Source organism: Sceloporus occidentalis, unplaced genomic scaffold (assembly GCF_023333645.1).
Source record: "Sceloporus occidentalis isolate IW3139 unplaced genomic scaffold, rSceOcc1.0.p SCAF_52, whole genome shotgun sequence".
Taxonomy (NCBI): Eukaryota; Metazoa; Chordata; class Lepidosauria; order Squamata; family Phrynosomatidae; genus Sceloporus; species Sceloporus occidentalis.
In genome coordinates this window covers 774,623-795,756 of record NW_028317032.1, presented here as the reverse complement: position 1 = coordinate 795,756, position 21,134 = coordinate 774,623, and positions in this window count along the sequence as shown.

The window sequence follows — 21,134 nt, the reverse complement described above, 5'->3', positions numbered from 1 at the left end:
TAAAGGGTATATGCATAATCATTGTTAATGATAGCCTTAAATCTTTAGATAAATCTTTATTTTGTGTTTTTTTCTCCTTTTCTTGGATATTTGCATAGCCCCACATTTCAGGCGTCTAAATGGGCACATCTGTGTTAGGGTATGACAAGAGGTAGGGTCAGATCCAGAAGTGGGCATGGCTGGATACATGGCTACCTGCCCGTCTTATCCAAAGAGCCACCGGGTGGTGTTCAGCTGCACAGCGTCGTAAAGTGGCCACTTGGGAGCTGCCACATCAACTCTATTGCTTTTTAGAGCTCCATGGGCTGTCAGGGGAGATAAGAGGTTTTCCCCAACTGCCTCATAACCCCCAACTGTTAACATCAAATGTTTGTAGACCTGGGATGATAGGAACTGCAGTCCACCAACATCTAGTGGCCCTTACTGCCCTCTGTGAAACATTCCTGGGCATTTTGCTTTGGTTCTCCAAGGCCAAAACCATACCTATCACATAAAGCACAACATATCAGCTCTGTATCTTTACATTGGGTATTTTTTTTATTATATTGACTGATACATTTAATTCTAAAAGTCTTATAGACTCTACTGTTGATCCTAAATCTTTTTTTTTTGTCTGCAGTAAAATGAATCGAGTGCTTTGCTTATCATGATGTTTTTCTTGGCGCAGGCTTCCGACAACACAGTTCAATTATAAGAACTGCATTTACCTTCTTTTCAATTATCTTTGCTCGATTATAACAGAAGCTTGCTTTTTCTGTACATTCTTCACCATATGCATTAGAGGAGAGCACTGTGCAGACAGAAGAAGAAGCTTAAGGCAACAGGGTAGACGTTTGACTTTACTTAAATTGGAGTCTTAATATTTGCCGACTCTAATCCATGTCGAAAAACATCATTACAGGTACTAGGAAGCAGACCTCTTACTAGCATCAGGCAAAGACATAACTACTGACATACAATATGAGGAAGGATAAGGTTTGTCTTCAAGGCTGACAAGTTGGGCCAGTTGGGCTCAAGAGTGGTACATGGTCACTGGGCTTGTGTTAATTTTTAGACCAGCTGCATGAGTGCTGATTAAATTGTGGAGTATTTTCTCAATGAATAGACCAAGAGATTGTCCAAATATTAAACCTTCTCGAAGATTCTAATCCAGTGATTTACTAATGTTACCAGGCAAATGATTCTAATAATTGCCCGTATGAGAACCATGACTTGTTAGGAGGTAAAGATATGATCTGATCTAAAAACCTGTTTTCAAGCAGGGTTTTCACCAGTGAGAAAGGCACCAATGGAGATACTCCGATATCAGATTATGTGACCTTGAAGATCTGCTTATTGACCCATAGACCCGGAGATGAGGGTGAAATACCCTGAAACTAGAGGAAAAACCCTGAGAGTTTCTAGGTATAGTAGCGTACCATTTACAGCTATTTTTTTCCAACTTTTACCCAGTTCTGGGTAGGTAGGTAGTTAGGAGGGTAGGTGGGCTCTGATCAGATGCCCAATTTGCCCATTTGTGAAAATATATCCCTCTAAACCATCTCAGCCCTTTGAGTATCGCCGCTGGCCCTTATACCAACAATCATTTTAAAAACAATGTATATGACACAGCGTTCTGTCGAGGGAAGGGTTAAGTCCGCTGGAGAATAACAGTGTATTATCTCGTTCTCCAGTGAAAGGACAGCACTGCCGATATGCAATGCTCTTCTGCTAACTACGAGGTCAATTTAGTAGCATTTGATAATGAGCCCAGAACTTGCTTTGAAAAATGATGCTCATTATCTATTGTTTTAAAGCAAAGGCCTGGTGGAGCCGAACGCCAGTAGGTGCAGCTAGATGTCCTGCTTTGTACGGTGTTTGCAAAGTGCGCGGTTATTAAAGCTGACCCCAAACTCGGGGGCACGCGTTATTTTATTGGTTGTTGTGCATAACTGTAATACTTTATGAGCGAGTTGGAAAGTTGGCCGGTGATACCGATCAGCGTTGACATAGAAGTGACCTCGGATGGTGTTGTCTGCAGGGGAAATTGGAATATTTCTGTTTATGCACGCAGAAGGGGGCTCCGAGGTTGCTTGTCGAAATTCGCATGCATTTCTATGAAATAATATAGAAAATATGCTTTATTTTATGTTGCTGTGACTTGTAGTTTTTGTTTTGTTTCTTGCTATTTTTGCTTTTTTCTCTTGTTCTTAGTTTACATATTTCTGGAACATAATCATACATGAGAAGTTTCTTAATGAGTTAACCTTGAAACCTTTGAATGTTTAACTCTTTAATAGTCCATCATGAATGATCTATGTAGTGACTCGTGTGTTGACAAAATAGCTCTAACTTGTTGTGCGGTGATAATGCTATCTATTATTCTAGTGAGGCATTTAGTGCTAATAACAGTTTAAACCTCTTCGCTATCACCTGAAAAAATAATAAAGATAGCTGTCTGGAGAACACTTTCTACGCAAAGTCTCGGGGCTCAGCCCACTAACAGCGTGTAGTCAATTGTACCCCAGAGGGGAATGGTGTATGTGTAATGATATGTGACATTTGCTTTTGTTCCCTAATCCCTTTGTGGACGAAATGCTACGGTGTCCATCTCTTTCCACGAGTGCAAGGATTTACCTTGCTATGACTGCTTCAAAGCATACCTCCTAAATGTTCCTCATTAAGAAGAGCAGTCCCTCTTTGGCACCCAACACTGACTGCCCCTCTCTCCTTCGCTGAGGTCCCTCTTCTCTAGGAGCATCAGGACCTGATGTCACGAAAACAACACAAACTCATATGCCGTGTTAATATGACCAAATGGCCAGCAAACATATAGACTGCACAGTATATCTGCTTAACGGGTACTGTACATACCAAATAAATTGCTAGGAGGCATGTGATATGCGGATCTTACCACAGTAGTTACTATGCCGTTGGTGTTAATTGTAAGAAACCACACAAATGTGTAAGGCAAATAGTTAATACCAAATGGAAGAGTGAAATCATTAATATTAATAAGGAGTGGACGAAGTTGTAATGATACAGTGGGAAAGGTCAGATCTTTACCCTATAGGAATCGTAGTATCTAAATGATGTTCCAAAGTAAATGTTTAATATAAAATCTTTTATAGTAGGTTACCATACATTGAATAACCTTAAAATGTATGTATTATTGATTTTATTTCTCCAAATGCGATCTACCACGGATAGCCCCGGAGAAGGGGTTCTTCACTTGTAGACTTCAGGTGAAACCCACCAGTGCAAATCTGACATTAAAATGGCGAGCCACCTTGTTGACACATCTATAGCATTGTTACTTTCCATTCTTTAATCCACTCTGTAAAGCTTGTATATAGATGACCCAGGTTGCCCAACTTCTTTTTTTTTTTTCCAAATTCACATAACAGGCGCTATGAAGTTTTTAGAGAGTGAAGCAAAAATTTCCATAACGCACACACGTCTTCTTCTGGATTATCTTGTTTGTGCCGCTTCTGTCAAAGGGTTTTGCGCCTTCACATCCGATTTGTGCCAAGACATGTTCTTTGGACAGGAGACAGAACTCAAAATCTGTCTCATTGTGGGTTACATGGAGGGGAGACTCTGTAAATGGAAATTAAAACACAATAATGAACCCATATGGCACGGAAATCACAACGGAGACCTCATCGGGTGAATTCTGAGCTTTGTTCAAATGTTTATTTCTGGTGCTAAAAATAATGACATCTGTAAAAAAAAAAAAAAGACGTCGACAAACTCTGCTCGTTTTTACACCAGTTTATGTGTAACGTCTGCCAAAAGTGGATTTTTCAGGGTTATTTATGTCCTGCTTTTAAAATAAAATTGAAATCCCATTTATGTGCCCCATGGATCCCCGGACACGTGGTTATTTTCAGCTTTCAATTACTCGCTACCTTCCTGTCCTGAGAGATAAACCATTAAAGTGGAGAGGGGAAGCAAGGCTATTAACATTTACTCTTTCATATGCACAATCCGAAATGGGAAATGTTTCATTTTACCTGATTTTTTTTATTTAATATTTATTTTTGTTCCTTTTTAATATTATGATCTTTTATCGTGTTCTTTGGGTCTACAGCAAGTGGATTTTTTTATTATTTAATATTTATTTTGGTTTCATTTTTATATTATCAGCTTGTGTCATGTTCTTTGGGTCTAAAGCAAGTGGATTTTTTTTGGAAATACAACTGGAAATACAACTTCCGCGTAATTCCTTGTGCATTTTGAAGTCAAGGGGGCTTGTTAACTAAACAGTAAATTCAGATGAGAAGAAACATTTTATAGTACTGACTTTGCTATTATTATGGAGGGACAGCCCTGTCTTGAAGAGAGGGATACATTGACGCTGCATAACGTACATAACTCCCAGCGATCCAGTTTTTAGCGCGACAGTCCTGATTTTTCAAACCACTCTGCTGTACCATGTTGTAGGTGCCGGTAGGGGAGATCAGAGAAGATCGATAGGACAGTTCTCTCGATCACGTCTCTTACATGAGAAAGGATTATGCCTGGGAACTTCCCAAGATAGGCCTCCCAGAGCTGTCCTGGAGAATTGGGATCGTGACCCAGAGGTCCGGGAAAGCGGCACTTCACCTGGAGACTCTGGGTCCATCCAAGAGTGTTCCCGGGTATAGATATGATGTCATATGATTGGGTCTTTTGGTTCCTGTAATATGAATTGTTATGTGGTGCATTACTTGTTATGTCCTATTGCATAAAGCTACCCTGAATCTAAGACAAGACAAAGGACTTTAAGGTTTGAGCCTTTACAGCAGAAAAACATGCAGACTGAATGAGCCTAATGGGTCTGATCTGCCATCAATTACCACATTTCTATGATGTTATATAAACCAATAAATAATAATTTCCCTACACTGATGTCTCTAGTAACATTTAGAACAAAGACGCTACTGTTACGCCATGTTCCAAAGCATTCCTTTTATATAACCTATGTACAGAGCTTGAGATGTTGTGTAAGAATAATAATAACTATATATATTTATATATTATGACAGTGTAAACCCCAGGGAGATGCTTAGTGTGGCATTTGGGTACAGGTGCTATCCAGGTCATAAATATGGGTCCCTGGGGTGGAGCAATTGGAGAGCAGGGTGGGCCGGTCCGGGATTCCTATGGGGCCGGCGTCAGGCACAGGTGCTAGGCATTAAAAAGCCCTGGAGCCTGATATTCAGAGAGACTGTTGGGGGAAGAGGACGTTCCCTGCACTCCCAGAGCAAGGAGAGGCCCTGCACAAGAGGACCATCCCTGAGCCAAGTGAGGCAATACCTGCCTGGACATTTTGTGTGCTGTCTGGGGGAGGTTTTCCAGAGCCTGGCGTAGCTGGGTCTGGTTGGGAGGTTGAGGTAGTGGGTGATTAGGCTGGTCAGTCTGGACCAGCATAGTTCAGTTAGAGAGGACTCCAATTGGGAGCTAGGTTTTCTTTTTTTGATTGGGTTTTTGGGGATTAAGCGGTTAAAATAAAGCACTGTTTTGTTCAAAGCTGCTGTTCCTGACTCTGATTGCCCTAGAGGACTGTGCTTAAGACCCCTAAAAGTGACATGTATGGCCCTCATGCTACAGGGGTTGTCGCAATATATATATATATATAGATATAGATAGATATACAATGTATAAATGGATACACAATGTAACACAGCGTTTCCATTTACTATACTTTTTATATTGTAAGTGAGACTGGGCTAATCAATTTATCAAATTTTTTTTACGCTTAACCGCGTTACAGAAATGAGATTCTGTAGGACACAGCAGGGCTACCTCTTTCTTCCTCACTGTCTCGTTTTAAATAAATCAGTATGAAGCTGTATTTATCGTAAGATTGTGCTGTTAGATCTCTCCGGGACAAATTGCAGAAAAAATAAAAACTGGGTATTGTCTCGGCTTCATGTCCTATCTATCATCTGTTATGCTGCATCCTATCATCCAACCGCTATGTTTACTGATGTGCACAGTGTAAATATTACTTCTTTAAAGGGACTCAGATGGGTTAATATAATGAGATTTTACATGCCAGATATTTTTTGCATTTTTTTAAAAAATATTTCTCATTTTCTAATTTTATCTTGCTAGTTCTAGTTTTAGTTGCCGTGTGCTTAAGAGCTGGTTTCATTTACTGGTAGTTTGTTTGACTAACTGCCGCCCTATCTCTCTGCTTCCTTTTACCTCTAAGCTGCTTGAACGGATTGTGTACAATCGCCTCACTAACTTCCTCTCCTCTAACTCCCTCCTTGACCCTCTACAGTCTGGTTTCAAACCCCTTCACTCTACTGAAACAGCTCTAACAAAAGTCTCCAATGACTTGCTCTCTATTCTAATTCTACTGGATCTCTCTGTTGCTTTCGATACTGTTGATCACCACCTTCTTCTAGACTCACTTGCTTCTATAGGCATTCGAGATACAGCTCTCTCCTGGATCTCCTCATATCTGTCTAACCGTTCCTTCTCTGTCAACTTCTCTGGCAAGACATCATCACCCTTTCCACTTTCGGTTGGTGTCCCCCAAGGTTCAGTCCTTGGCCCTCTGCTGTTCTCTCTTTATACTTCCTCTCTTGGCAAACTAATCAACTCATTTGGCCTCCAGTACCACCTATATGCAGATGATACCCAAATCTACCTGTCTTCTCCTGATCTCTCTCCATCTCTCCTGTCCTGTATTACCAATTGCTTGTCTGCTATTTCTTCATGGATGTCACAACACTACCTGAAACTTAATCTTTCTAAAACTGAACTCATTATCTTCCCTCCCTCCATCTCCACTCCACTACCTGAATTCTCTATCACCATTAACAACACGACTATCTCTCCTACTAACCAGGCCCGATGCCTTGGGTCATCCTTGACTCAAACCTCTCCTTCATCCCTCACATTCAGTCCCTCGCCAGATCCTGCCGCTTGCACCTAAAAAACATCTCTCGTATCCGCCCATTCCTCACCCAAGAATCCACAAAAACTTGGGTTCATTCACTTATCATTTCCCGTCTTGACTACTGCAACACTCTTCTGGTTGGTATCTCGACTCTCTCCTCTACAGTCTGTCCTAAGTGCTGCTGCTAGGCTCATCTTCCTTGCACGTCGCTCCTCTTCTGCTTCCCCCCTCTGTGAAACCCTCCACTTGCTCCCAATTACCTTTAGAATAACATTTAGGATCCTGGTACTGACATATAAGGCCATCCATAATACTGCTCCTCCGTACATTTCTGACCTCATTAGCAAATACTCTCCTACTCGATCCCTACGTTCCTCCCATGGGCTAAGGCTCTCCTCCTCACTCATCACCTCTTCCTTTTCCCGTCTACAAGATTTCACTCGAGCTGCCCCATATCTCTGGAATCTACTCCCAAGGAACCTTCAGCATTCACCCTCCCTTCCGACATTCAAGAAACATCTAAAAACCCACTTCTTCAGAGAAGCCGCACCATCTTAGCTGCTAGAACTTCCTTGTCATCGATACAACCACCACACTACCTCTCACCCTTTCTCTATGCCTTATGTTTGTCACCCCATTTCCCTCTAGATTGTAAGCTTGCAAGCAAGGCTCTCTCCACCAAATGTATCGGTTTGTCTTAGTCTGTCAATTCTTGTCTTGTCATATCCCTTGAATATATGTATTGTATTAAGCGCTGCGTAAACTGTTGGCGCTATATAAATAAAGGATAATAATAATAATAATAATAATTTAGGCACAAGAAGCATATTTTTCTGTCTTTTTAATTGTGTCCTGGGTAGCGGCATGTGCAGTCCTGGCGTCATCAGAATAAGGAAAGAGATGTCTATTTACAGTACAGAAGTAATAATATACCCCACCGTTTTCTGGTTAAGCCCCACCTATTTCCAGACTTAGTAAGGGGTGGGGCTAGCTATGTATATTAGCAGGGCTCACAATCTATAAGGGCGGGGCTAGCTCCAAACAGCTTAAAATTTGAGGTGGGAGGGGATTAGGACATGGCATGGGCGTGCCTAAATGCCACTCCCACCACCTGGAAACAGAGCATGGTGACTCAGAGAACCGGAGCAGCAGCGGTTTACCTGGAGACTACGAGTGAGACCTGGAGAACTCCTGGTCAAGTGGATCCTGAATCTAAGACAAGATATTATTATTATTATTATTATTATTATTTATTGTTTTATATAGCGCCATCAAATTCTGTAGCACTGTACAATGGGTGGACAGGACGCAACAAGTAGTAGGACTTATTGTTGTTGTTTTTTTTCCATTATCAAAATGCATGTGGGGAAAAAAAGACGCAAATGTTCCTTTAACAATAACATTTCTCTTATGGTTTTTTTTCTTCATTGAAAAAAGGTTAAATCACGGTATATTAGAGCAGAACTGTTTTCAATTTTTTACCGGAGAAAAGAAATTCTTTCTAGCGAAGGCAATCAGCACACGGCAATCAGAAGAATAGAAGGTCGTAATGGTGTTTACGGGAATAAAAATCTGTAATTCTAACGCGAGGAGCAGGTTTATCCAGAGATCTTAGAGAGAACAATATTTACCTTATTCCTGGCAGCTATACGTTCAGTTATTCCAGAATTAGGAAACCCATTAAAAAAAAAAGTTATTGCGTTCTTAACTCATTATATAAGCGCTCAGACCTACTACCTTCCAGTTGATACGTTAACCCCGTCATATCTGGAGTGCATGTGTTCACCCTTCCCACTATTAAAGTTTATTAAAAACTTTTAAGAGAAACACTGCTAACCGTATTAGGAATTTTTGCTCGGAATAACTACTTTATTTGGCTTCCCGTACTGGATTGTGAGCTCTGTTGGCACAGATGTACAGGGCTTTGGCAGTCATGTGACATTGGATTGCAAAAAAAAAAAAAGGTGTTTGTAGGACATTCCAAAAATGCCCAAGGGAGCCAGAATTTCGAGAACAAATCTGGGATGGTTTTAGTGCTTCGTATGCTGCAGAATTTGGCAAAGCTTAGATCCTGAATTTCAAGGACACGCGTTTCATTTAGGTGATGGAATCCACAATACAATAATCACTATACATTGTTCTTCCCCAACAAAAATATATGGATATAGCTATTTTTCCCCTTCTTCATATTGCATTTGTTAGATTAATGCAGTTGATATCACCGTATGGAAGGGATATAGAATATATTTATATAGTATAGAAATCTATTAAAATAGTTCTCCCAGTTGCCCCCAGAATTCCTCCCACCACTTAAAATGGCCAATGAGACTTTGCCACATATTGTTACCTATTTATTAACTGAATGACCCATAAGTAGAATGATGCCTTTTATTTAAATAATTAAATTCATAAAAACATATCCTTCTGCATCTATACACATTATTGGGGCTTTTATGGCAGTAGAACCCTGTGATAGCCGGCAAACATTCTGCGCTCCTAGAAAAGAGGGACCTCGGAGGAGGAAAGGCACATAGAGGGATCTGAGTTCCAAAGAACCCAGATGACAGACAAGGTCTTCAGTTGTTTGCAACTGTTGGATCCCATTAATGACATGTTGAGTCTACCTACATTTGGTTCATTGGGAAGCCCATGTTGGTATTTATCGGCACTGACATTCCTGAACCAAAGACCCAAGGTCACGTTGAGTAGACAGAGGATCATCCTCTGCACTCTGATGTTCCATAGTATGGTTTCAGGCAGTTGGTAGGGAATCTCTAGCCGAGATACAGAAGAAACGTCAACTGTTTTTAAGCTTCTCTAAGAAGAACCACTACCAGTTTTTACCCGCGGTATAACACCTCAAGGTGCGCTTGTGCCGCTGCAACACACAACTACTAGACTGGATTAATGAGAAATGTCTTTTAACATTCGGAACAGCGTTTCTCTTCCTGGCACAGAAATTAAGTTATACTCATAATAATTATTAGGCACGCGCTGCAAAAATAAAAGCTACTGTGGAAGAGATGAAGACCCAAAGTCCTGCAGAGTGTGGAAATCAGATATCTGGCTGTTTCACCGCCTTTCCACTCCGAGTATCAAAGACATACATCTTCATCTACAATCTACAATACATTTGCTGGGCTGCCGGTTGCCAGGGATACCTTAATTGCGCAGTAGAGTATATGGTTAAATTACGTTGCTACTTAATGCCCTCATAATGAGAGTTAACTATAAATTGGATTACGACAGATGGAGGCACTCAGCGTTGTTGGGCTAAAGAAAAATGAGTGGGTTCGTCTCTTGTTTCTGCTTAGTAATGGCTTCCAGGGGGTTAGCACATCAGTTTTAGGAGGTCTGACACTTTAATAAACCACATGCTACCATATAATTAGGTACTGTATAATTAGTTACACGCGGTCTCTCTTTGCCTGTATGGCCTCGGCTATGGAAGCAGCCTACCAACTGCTATACTACGGGGCTTATGTACTACACCAGGAGATCGCAAACCAATTGACAGACTGCACTATACATCATGAAGGGCCATGCCCAGTGATCTCCTCCAGCAAGAACGGCTGAGCTGGTCCTTTGTAAAGATTATTATTATTATTATTATTATTATCTTTTATTTATATAGCGCCAACAGTTTACGCAGCGCTTAATACAATACATAAATTCAAGGGATATGACAAGACAAGAATTGACAGACTAAGACAAACCGATACATTTGGTGGAGAGAGCCCTGCTCGCAAGCTTACAATCTAGAGGGAAAATGGGGTGATAAACATAAGGCATAGAGAAAGGGTGAGAGGTATTGTGGGGGTATCAATGACAAGGATGTTCTAGCAGCTAAGATGGTATGCTTCTCTGAAGAAGTGGGTTTTTAGATGTTTCTTGAATGTCGGGAGGGAGGGTGAATTCTGAAGGTTCCTTGGGAGCAGATTCCAGAGATATGGGGCAGCTCGAGTGAAATCTTGTAGACGGGAAAAGGAAGAGGTGATGAGTGAGGAGGAGAGCCTTAGCCCATGGGAGGAACGTAGGGATCGAGTAGGAGAGTATTTGCTAATGAGGTCAGAAATGTACGGAGGAGCGGTATTGTGGATGGCCTTATATGTCAGTACCAGGATCTTAAATTTAATTCTAAAGGTAATCGGAAGCCAGTGGAGGGTTTCACAGAGGGGGGAAGCAGAAGAGGAGCGACGTGCAAGGAAGATGAGCCTAGCAGCGGCATTAAGGATAGACTGTAGTGGAGAGAGTCGAGACAGTGGAATGCCAACCAGAAGAGTGTTGCAGTAGTCAAGACGGGAAATGATAAGTGAATGAACCAGAGTTTTTGTGGATTCTTGGGTGAGGAATGGGCGGATACGAGAGATGTTTTTTAGGTGCAGGCGGCAGGATCTGGCGAGGGACTGAATGTGAGGGATGAAGGAGAGGTTTGAGTCAAGGATGACCCCAAGGCATCGGGCCTGGTTAGTAGGAGAGATTGTTGTGTTGTTAATGGTGATAGAGAATTCAGGTAGTGGAGTGGAGATGGAGGGAGGGAAGATAATGAGTTCCGTTTTAGAAAGATTAAGTTTCAGGTAGTGTTGTGACATCCATGAAGAAATAGTAGACAAGCAGCTGGTGATCCGGGACATGAGAGATGGAGAGAGATCAGGAGAAGACAGGTAGATTTGGGTATCATCTGCATATAGATGATACTGGAGGCCAAATGAGTTGATTAGTTTGCCAAGAGAGGAAGTATAAAGAGAGAACAGCAGAGGGCCAAGGACTGAACCTTGGGGGACACCAACCGAAAGTGGAAGGGGCGAAGATGTGTTGCCTGAGAAGTTGACAGAGAAGGAACGGTTAGACAGATATGAGGAGATCCAGGAGAGAGCTGTATCTCGAATGCCCATAGAAGCAAGTGAGTCAAGAAGAAGGTGGTGATCAACAGTATCGAAAGCAGCAGAGAGATCCAGTAGAATTAGAATAGAGTAGTGACCTTTAGCTTTGGCAGAGAGCAAGTCATTGGAGACTTTTGTTAGAGCTGTTTCAGTAGAGTGAAGGGGTTTGAAACCAGACTGTAGAGGGTCAAGGAGGGAATTAGAGGAGAGGAAGTTAGTGAGGCGATTGTACACAATCCGTTCAAGCAGCTTAGAGGTAAAAGGAAGCAGAGAGATAGGGCGGTAGTTAGTCAAACAGACGGGGTCTGAGGAAGGATTCTTTAGAATTGGTGTGATTAGCGCATGCTTGAAGGCAGATGGTACAGATCCAGATGATAGAGAAAGATTGAATAGGTGGGTAAGTGATGGACCAAGGGATGGACATAGAGACTTTGTGAGGTGTGAAGGGATGGGGTCAAGGGGACAGGTTGTTGGGTGAGAGGAAGAAAGAAGAGTGGCTATCTCTTCTTTGGTTGTAGGGGAAAAGGCAGTTAGAGATGGTTTTATACATCAAATTATCTGACTATAGTTCACGCAGACCCAGACTTTCTTCTAGGAGAAACTCATTAGACCTGGACCTTCATAATGCATGATGGCGCAAGAGATTTAGGTGGCTTCATCTCCACTCACAGAAATGGCTACTTACAGTTCAGTAAATAAAGACATTAAACGACTTTCTATGTGGTTTATTGCTCATAGATCCATCATTTATTTCCTTCAAAGCCTTGTGTATCCTCTTTTGCCTACAGGCTTATGGGACTCCCGCCTATGATATCTTCATCCATTTCAGTGCTACTTTGTTTCTCCCATTCCAGCTAAATAAGGCCCTATGGACCCTATGTTGTAAGAATAATGGTCCTCTAAAAATGAGGTGGTTACCACTGCAATAAATGGTGGTCCACGCTTGAGATACTTGATGGGACTAATACCTTACTGATTTTTATGTGCGGTATTCAGTAGGAGGCTTTTTTTTTTACAGAACGTTTAATAAACATTACATTCTATATTTACCTTTCTTGGTTTCTTTTTTTAGATCTTCTAAATAATTTCCCACCTCCCAGCAGGACCTGTGTGTATGTAGGGTATGTGTGTGTGTAAGCATGAATGTGGTTGTTTGTTTATCTTGTGTAAAAAAGTAAAATTGCTTAACTGTTGACAAGGACTCCTTTGATCCGTTTTATCCGCTCGTGGCCATCCCTGGATACACCTGTTTGTATCACTTTTGATTTTGCTCGGAAAAAAAATAAAAAATCAGGAGATACGTGAATAAGAAAAAGCGTAGGATCTTTTCAAAGAGATGTTGTGTTTGTCTTAGTCAACTATGCAGAAAAATATCCCAGAGGGATGCAATTCTGTGTGTGTGTACAACATCTGTGAGATAAAAACCTAACAACCCATGTGAACAAGAACATTTATTGTTGCCGGCACTAAATTGTTGGTACTTTCTGTGGTTTTGTGCTGCGTTGTCAATTTCATAGTAAAACAGAACGGATTTTCCAGCGGATTTCCATAACTGTCATAGCACACGGGCACGTAAAGAGTTAATCTGTGTTATGAACCAGTTGAATATCCCCCACCAGGGACGATAAATTATTTTGGAGTGAAACTCAAATATATTTTTTTTACCTGATTAATTAACTTCAAATCAAAGCACCAAACATCATACCTCCCAATTGTCCTAGGTTTCGTGAGACAGTCACAAATTCTGGGCGTCGCCCCACTATCCTCCTTTTGCGGCAAATAGGGTTTTTTGGTGAGTTGGGAGATCTTCTAATATCCCCTGACCAACCAGGGACCTGACGCAGCACAGACCCTCATTGCAGCTCCAACGTGACCACCTCCGGATGCTCCGAGTTTTTTCAGGCTATGGTGGGTGGGATACAGACCATGCCCCATCCCAATGCCAGCAATGCCCCTTTCCGCTTTGAGCAACACAACCCCCCAACCCCCAGGATTTGGAACGCTGAAAAGGTGTCATTTTGATAATATCCCTTAAGTAATTATTCTAAGTGTATAAAAATACTCCGCGTTGAACTGAACCCGCAAGGGGTTCGGACGAAGGGAATACTGCTGCGCATTATATTTACTTTCGCTCATCCAGAGCATGGATTACTAATAGGTCAGAGAATTTCACTAAGTGATTTCATGTCTTCAACGCCCCAAACCAAATTTGTAACATATGTTCTGTTGCTGGGTACGGAGCCATTATTTGTCACCAGAGAAATTAGGAAGTCTCAACTACAAACGTTTATCAGATGAATTATTAGTGTAGTTGAGCTCAGAACATCAGAACAAAAATTAAAGCTATATATATATATATATATATATGTCAAGGGAATGAGAAGGTTTTTTTATATACTTTTGTTGACCCAAAAGAGGGGAAGTAATGTAAGAAAGTTTTTCTACACAGAGAGAGTGGTGGATAAGTGCAACAGCCTTCTGGCAGAAATGGTAGATACATGGTAATACAGTATGGGAATACAGAAGAGGCCAAGAACTATTAAGGGTCTTTACATCAGGAAAAATGGGGAGACTAGATGGACTAAATAGATCTTATCCAAATTCTATGTTTCTATACTGGCATATTAAAACACTATACATAGTTTTAATAAGTGAATCTCACATAGAGACTGATTCATATATGCACACACCATCACATAGTTCCAAAGAATTAACCCTTCTATTACCAGACATGAGCAGTTTCAGAGAATGAACCCCTTCTATTACTAGATATTAGCAGTTTTCAGAGAAATAACCCCTCTACTATCAGACTTCACTAAGAGCTCTCATTGCGGGACAACGCATTGTCAGGGGTTGAGGCTGCCCGATCCCGGGCCGTAACGTCACATTGCTGGACTGTCCCGGGCAATCTGGGACGTGTGGTCACCCTACCCCTGATGCATTGCACCTAGTACTGAGAGTGCTAAGTTACTTATAAGCATCTGCAGAAAGAATGAAGGCATTCAGTCAGCTAATGTGTTCTATTCTACAGGCGGCCATATGGCTCTATGGAAGGGGAGTCGGACCACTCTCTTTCTGATTAATGACAACATTTTTGTTTGGGAGAATAATTCCTGAAAGGCCGGCTGTAATTTGATATCCAATACGTTTGTATCGGATAGTGGCGGGGTATAAATTGGAAAGTCCTTGAACACAGAAGCATTCGAGTTGCCCAGGGGCGAGAGGTCCTGAGATTGTATTGTGGTGACATTCTGTATAAATGAATTTCATACTTTTTCTACTGTCTCCGGGGCAAAAATTAAAGCAAATGAGGTCTGAAAACACATATACAGATATATATCTTCAGATGACGTGTCTCCTTCTACCGGCTTCAACCTTAATGACATTCCTTAAGGGGGTCTTTCCAAATACATTTCCTGGAGTAGATTATTTGTTCATGTATAGATTCCTGGCAATTTAATATATCGCTAAAGGCTAAACCACAGTGAAGTCAGGGATATATATATATATATATATATATATATACTGTATATATATATGTATATATAATGTGTGTGCGTAATTCTATGATAGATGCTGTACCGTATGTATAATAAATCCATCTTATGTGTACAATGGGAGCAGCAATGTGATAACTTAATGGGGAGAAATGATCTCTCCTCCATCAGATCAGACCAGACAAAAAGCTAAGGTGGCTGCTCATATGGTATGACCAGAATTTGGGTTTCTAAGAAATAAATATTGGTTATTTTATTAATTACAATGTAATCAGTAGTATTATCACATCCATTAGCATTGCCATAAAGCATCAGCTCAGTGTGGTGTTTGTCCAGGGAGAGTCATCCAAAGTATCACATGACTGACAACAATGGCCGCCTCCAGGTCTGCAGATAAAGGAATATTGGAACAAAATGAGATAAAAGAAACCAGGTTTTTGTTTGTAATCTACATTACTGTGTTACTGGTTTTTTTTTTTCCATGGGACTTTTCCTTTAAAACACAGAATTTGGCAGATAACTTTTCTGATAGCAGGAAGGGACAATGGGAAAAAAAAGAAATGCAACAAGAACTTAATAAAAGTGCTTAAAGAGCATATCTTAGGAAATTAGGACAACTTTAGCAGACATTCATCAACTCAGTCCCCCAGGGCACAAAAAATCTGCTGTTTTCAAGTCTGCGGACAGAGTAGGATATAAAATGGAGTTGGCGTGATTTGAACCGATTCCTCAAGGGCCATACGTTGGCACATTTTTCAGGGGGACAATTTTAGGCTTTTGATTTATAGATTTTGAAACTTTTGGTCACTTTACTAAATTTTCTAATAAAGTACACAATGAACAATATAACATGGGTAACAAAAACGAAGAATAACATTTGCTTCCCAAGGGAGGCTTCGGGAATAATGATATTTTTCATAATTACATTTTCCGAACAATACTGTCATCTAAATTATGTAACAAAGTTAATAGGGCTTTTTAAAGCATATGTTAAGAACAAAGTGACAAGTATATGTAAATGTACTGAGCGAGAACATAACCTACAAATTACAACTTTATCTTTACCTGTTAATGCGATAGCGTCACTAAGTGGTGTTTTTGAAAAGTAAAGTTTGTTTAATGACTTTAACCCGTCGTGTACTAAAGAATTATAAACTAAAAGGTGTCTTGAGCGCCACCTTTCTTAATGGTGTAGTTAATAATATGGCCTGCCCTCTGTGCTTAGCGGGCCACATATATATATATATTATTTAAATCAATTTCCATCAGTCTTTATACAAAACTATATGTACTCATACATTAACATGACCCAACATATGTAAATACGTAGACATTTAGGGATTGTGAGCTTGTGCCTTGATAAAAAAGGGGCAAGTCACAGGAAAAATATATACATTGTTATATACAGTAATTTAGGTGAGCTCTAAAGACTTAACTTGATCGGCAGTTCCGGAGGCTGCCAGTGGAACATTCCAAGCTCATTCATCACACTGAGCTGATTCATTATGGCCATGCTGATGAAGTCCTGCTTATGCTAATAAAGTCCTGTTTATGCTAATGAAGTCCTTTCTCCATAGGCATTCAACAGTCTGAGTGTCCCTCAGTGGCATTATGAGACATTCGATATGAAAATAATTTAGTGTGTCGGTCTAGTGCAGGGGTAGGCAATCTTCGGCTCTCCAGATGTTGTGAACTACATTTCCCTTGATGCTTTGTCAGCATTATGACTGTAAGAGCATTATGGGAGCTGTAGTCCACAACATCAGGAGAGCCGAAGATTGCCTACCCCTGGTCTAGTGGATTGGGTCAATATCATAGACCTGAACACACAAAAAAACACTATTCACCTGTTACAAACATTGCGTAACGCTTTAAAAACTCTAGTGGGAATTCATTGCTAAACTACCAAGTAACCTTATTTTTCTTTACAATGTCATGTAGAATTCTTGTTCTTCTAATCCCACTACAGGTGATGTTGATGACATTATAATCTGGATTACTATTTCTCTGCTGTGTGTTTTCATGTTTCTCTAATCCTGTCATATTGTTAGAAGGTTCGGCATTTTATATCGTGGTCATAGACGTGTAGAGGGTTACATATAAAAAGGGTTTCTGGTGCAACATTTAAAATATGGTTTTAGCACCCTACAAACCAATAGAATTGCTGGTCGGGCCAGTCCATTAGTTGCTGTGGCACTAAAAACACTTTTCAAACTTTGTACCAGAATCACTACTTATACATTTTCTATCAGTAATGTCACAGATGCCTTGGCCTTGAAGACAAGACCAAGGGCTGATTAAGGGCCAAGTCTTTAAATCAGAAGAAATTGGCCTGCTAGACGAGCCAAATGGGTCTGATCTGCCGTCACATTCTATGTTTCTAATCCATGTGCATTCTATCAGTTACATTTTGACGTTTGTGTTCTTATTCGTCCAGCAGCATGTTATTTCCATGTGACCCAACAAATGCAAGTGCACTTAAAATAGCTTCCTACTTGGCGATTGTCGATATATCCGTTGGATCGTTTTTCTCTGGAAACTGAAGTATTATTCTTTCTTCCTCCGTATCGTCTTCTCTGCCCTGTAGCATGGAAACGTTCCTATTTTTATGCGTTGCACAGATGGACAGGAATGAGGACAGTTTGGGTCGGTCTATAAGGATACGTTTCCTTATGAAGTTACATTTCCTCTCTGTAATGTAGAATGCAGGAATATCACGCTATATTTCTCTGGTTTTAATGAACTGCTTTATTACTAAGAAAAATCTTCTTTGTGAGCTAATTTATACAAATTACCAGTATCCGGTTCCCATGGAACTATATCAATTCTTGGTGGAGGATATTAAGATAGAAACAGAATTTGCTGGCAGATCGGCCCCATTCGGCCCATCTACTCAACCTGTTTTTTTTAATCAGTCGTTGGTTCCATCCCATGCGTGTTTAACCCCTTAAGGACAATGGGCAGTCCCTAAACCCATTGAAAACAATGCATTTTGAGCCCATACATGTATGGGCTTTGTATTAGCCTCTACCACTTCTGCTGGGAGGCTCTTCTACCTACCTAAAACCCAGAACCCCTTCTCCCTCTGTCCCTTTAACATTGCCAGCCTTTAAGCTGTATATTATATTTATATATTATTTTTTTTGGGGGGGGTAATAGTGATTTTATTTGGTTCTTAAAGCAGGGTGGTATCACGATATAGCGAAGGGCCTTTTTCCTATGCATTGCGTGAGTCACTTTGCTAGTCGATGTATAGGTCGGCCGTTATCTTGTTAAATGTAACACCGTTTTATTGCATTAGGACGGAGAATTGGCGGCTCGGAATGTGTCAGCTATGAGCCGATCACAGTTTTACAGGCTCCGTGCTGTGTTTTACAAGCCCGACAATCATTGTCATCGCTGTTATGATGATGATGTGGGTAAAGCCTGCGAAATAAAGTTCTAATTGTTGCCTGTCCCTGTCGCCTGCTCGTCTCGCGGTGTTAATTTATAGAGCTTTCGCTTCATGTAAATGACTCCGCAGCAAGTTCCAGAACGCACGCACAAAGCCGAGCGATCGCCACGGCCGCCGACGTTCTTTAATAATTGATCGTTTCTGTCCATTTTTAAACGATTGATTTATGAACGTTATTATAAAATACATTAATTATTTTAAAAAAGGGTCTACACACTTCAGATGTGAAGCAGAAATAAACTCCCTAATGCCAGCTGTTGAATATTAGGTGGATGAGCTCTAATCTTGTTAAGAGGATTAGCACCCTTAGGAGGGGCGTAAGTGATTCTTTTTTTCCTGGCTAAAAAGCATCAAATCATGGAAAATCTTGGGTATGATCAATGTCCTCTTGGCGAACGTTTGCGAATCTCCTGATAGGCTAATGAGAGGCTATTCATTTCATGGGGTAGGTGAGATTATTTATGCACAGGGGTGTGGCTAGCCCATATTACATTATGACCGTGTGGGAGGAGCCGGGCAGGGAATGGGTTGGGCCAACACACGCAGATATAAAGAGAAGCCTCTGTCATTTCTCAGCCATGATTCCGCTATGCAGGTGAAGACTGAATCGATGCGCTTGATCCCAGACTCGTTATTGTGTGCGTCAGACAGCTCCGTATTTACATACGCCGAGGCCTAACCCAGGGCACCACCAACTGCCGCTCCCCTCAGCGCCACCGTTATTAATATATCACAGGGGAGAACAACTGGTGGAGCCGGAGCCGCATTTACATACCCGGGTGCCCCATCTCCTCTATGGTAAAATAGATGGCTATAGGTAGAAATAGATGGCGCATAATGAAAAAACCTAGCAAAGTATAGGCAATGGGGCCCGGAGTTATAACAAAGCCCTCTTAGAGTCCTTAAATATTGGCAAAATGTTGAGCTGCTCACAGTCTCAAATATTCTGGGGCAGTCCTAATAACTGTGCTTATATTCTATTATGTCCCCAACAACCCCACTGCCTAGCAGCCCATCAGGGTCCATGTTGTGACTCCCCACCTAACTGTATTATTTCACACAAAACAGGCTTTCTTCCGTTATTTTAATTTACCCAAATCTATTACAATTTGTTTTATTGTCTTGGAGCGGCCATAATGTCTACAGAGATTCCTTTCACCGGCCGTGTTATTACATGCTACGCCGTGTATACACTGTCCTAAAGATGTCGGGTACATTTTATCCTCTCTGGTTTTATATAAAAAAGGATAAAACGAGGTTGATGTACTTTCTTATTGAAGCTTGGGGAGAAAAAATGAGATTCAGCGTAGACGTTCTAGCAGTACACGTGTCTCCAAGTGACTTCGCCTCCCTGGCATTCAATTTCCATGCTCCTCGCAACTGTACTGGAGTGAAAATAAGTGTTTAGCAGATACAGAGCAGCGGTCCAAGTTTGTTACTTTCAATCAGTTACAGATATCCTTCATTACAATGCGGTTGTTTAAATGTTGAAGAGCCTAGACCTCTGTCGCTGGCGCGTGGATGGAATTACTGCGTTGATAGATTTGGATTGGCTTCTGACACCGCGCAACCGAAAGAGATGAGATTTTATAGCAAGATGAAACATGGAATTCATTGAACGAGGCAGCAGCACATACATCTTTTCAAGTCTCAGTAGTTTGTAAAATGAGACCTCCTGGCTGTTTTTAATGACTTTTTTTTGCCTTGTTCCTGCACGCCATCCTCCAAGATCATCACTCTTACTTTCTTGGCTTCTTGAGTTGCTATTTTACCTGAATGTGTGCGTATGTATAATATACATCACATTAACAATCCTTTAAAGCACATCTCCTCTTCTCTAGAAGCTCAGCAGGTCGTTTCTGGACCAAATGGCAGCCCAGGCAAGAAAGCTGACAACAGTCACAAATATACTGGGGCAGTCCTAACTACTAGACTAGTGTCCAATAACCTCCCCAACCACCCCACTGCCTAGAAGCCCATGAGGGCCCACATTATGACTCCCCAGCAGCCTTATCTCACATTTGCCAACATTAAACCACAGCTACCAGGCTTTTTTTCATGTTTTTTATGGCTTTTTAGGTTTTTTTAAAACAAAATTTAGCTATAGATTGTAAGCTCGTTTGAGCAGAGCCCTCCTTACCCATGTAAGTTAGTTATGTTATATACTACTAATTATGTTCTATTTAACCATTGTACGGTGCTGTGGAATATGATGGTGCTATATAAAACAATAAATAATAATATTTGGCATAATTTTCTTGGTAGAATATAACAATATTATCATTTGTGGCACGCAACATAATTGGTAAAAATTCATGGCTTTAGAATGCTCACGATTCCTTCCTTAATATATATTTTCTATCTGTATTTGCACAACTAATGGTCATAATTATTACAATTACTGTTAAAATCCAAATTGGAAG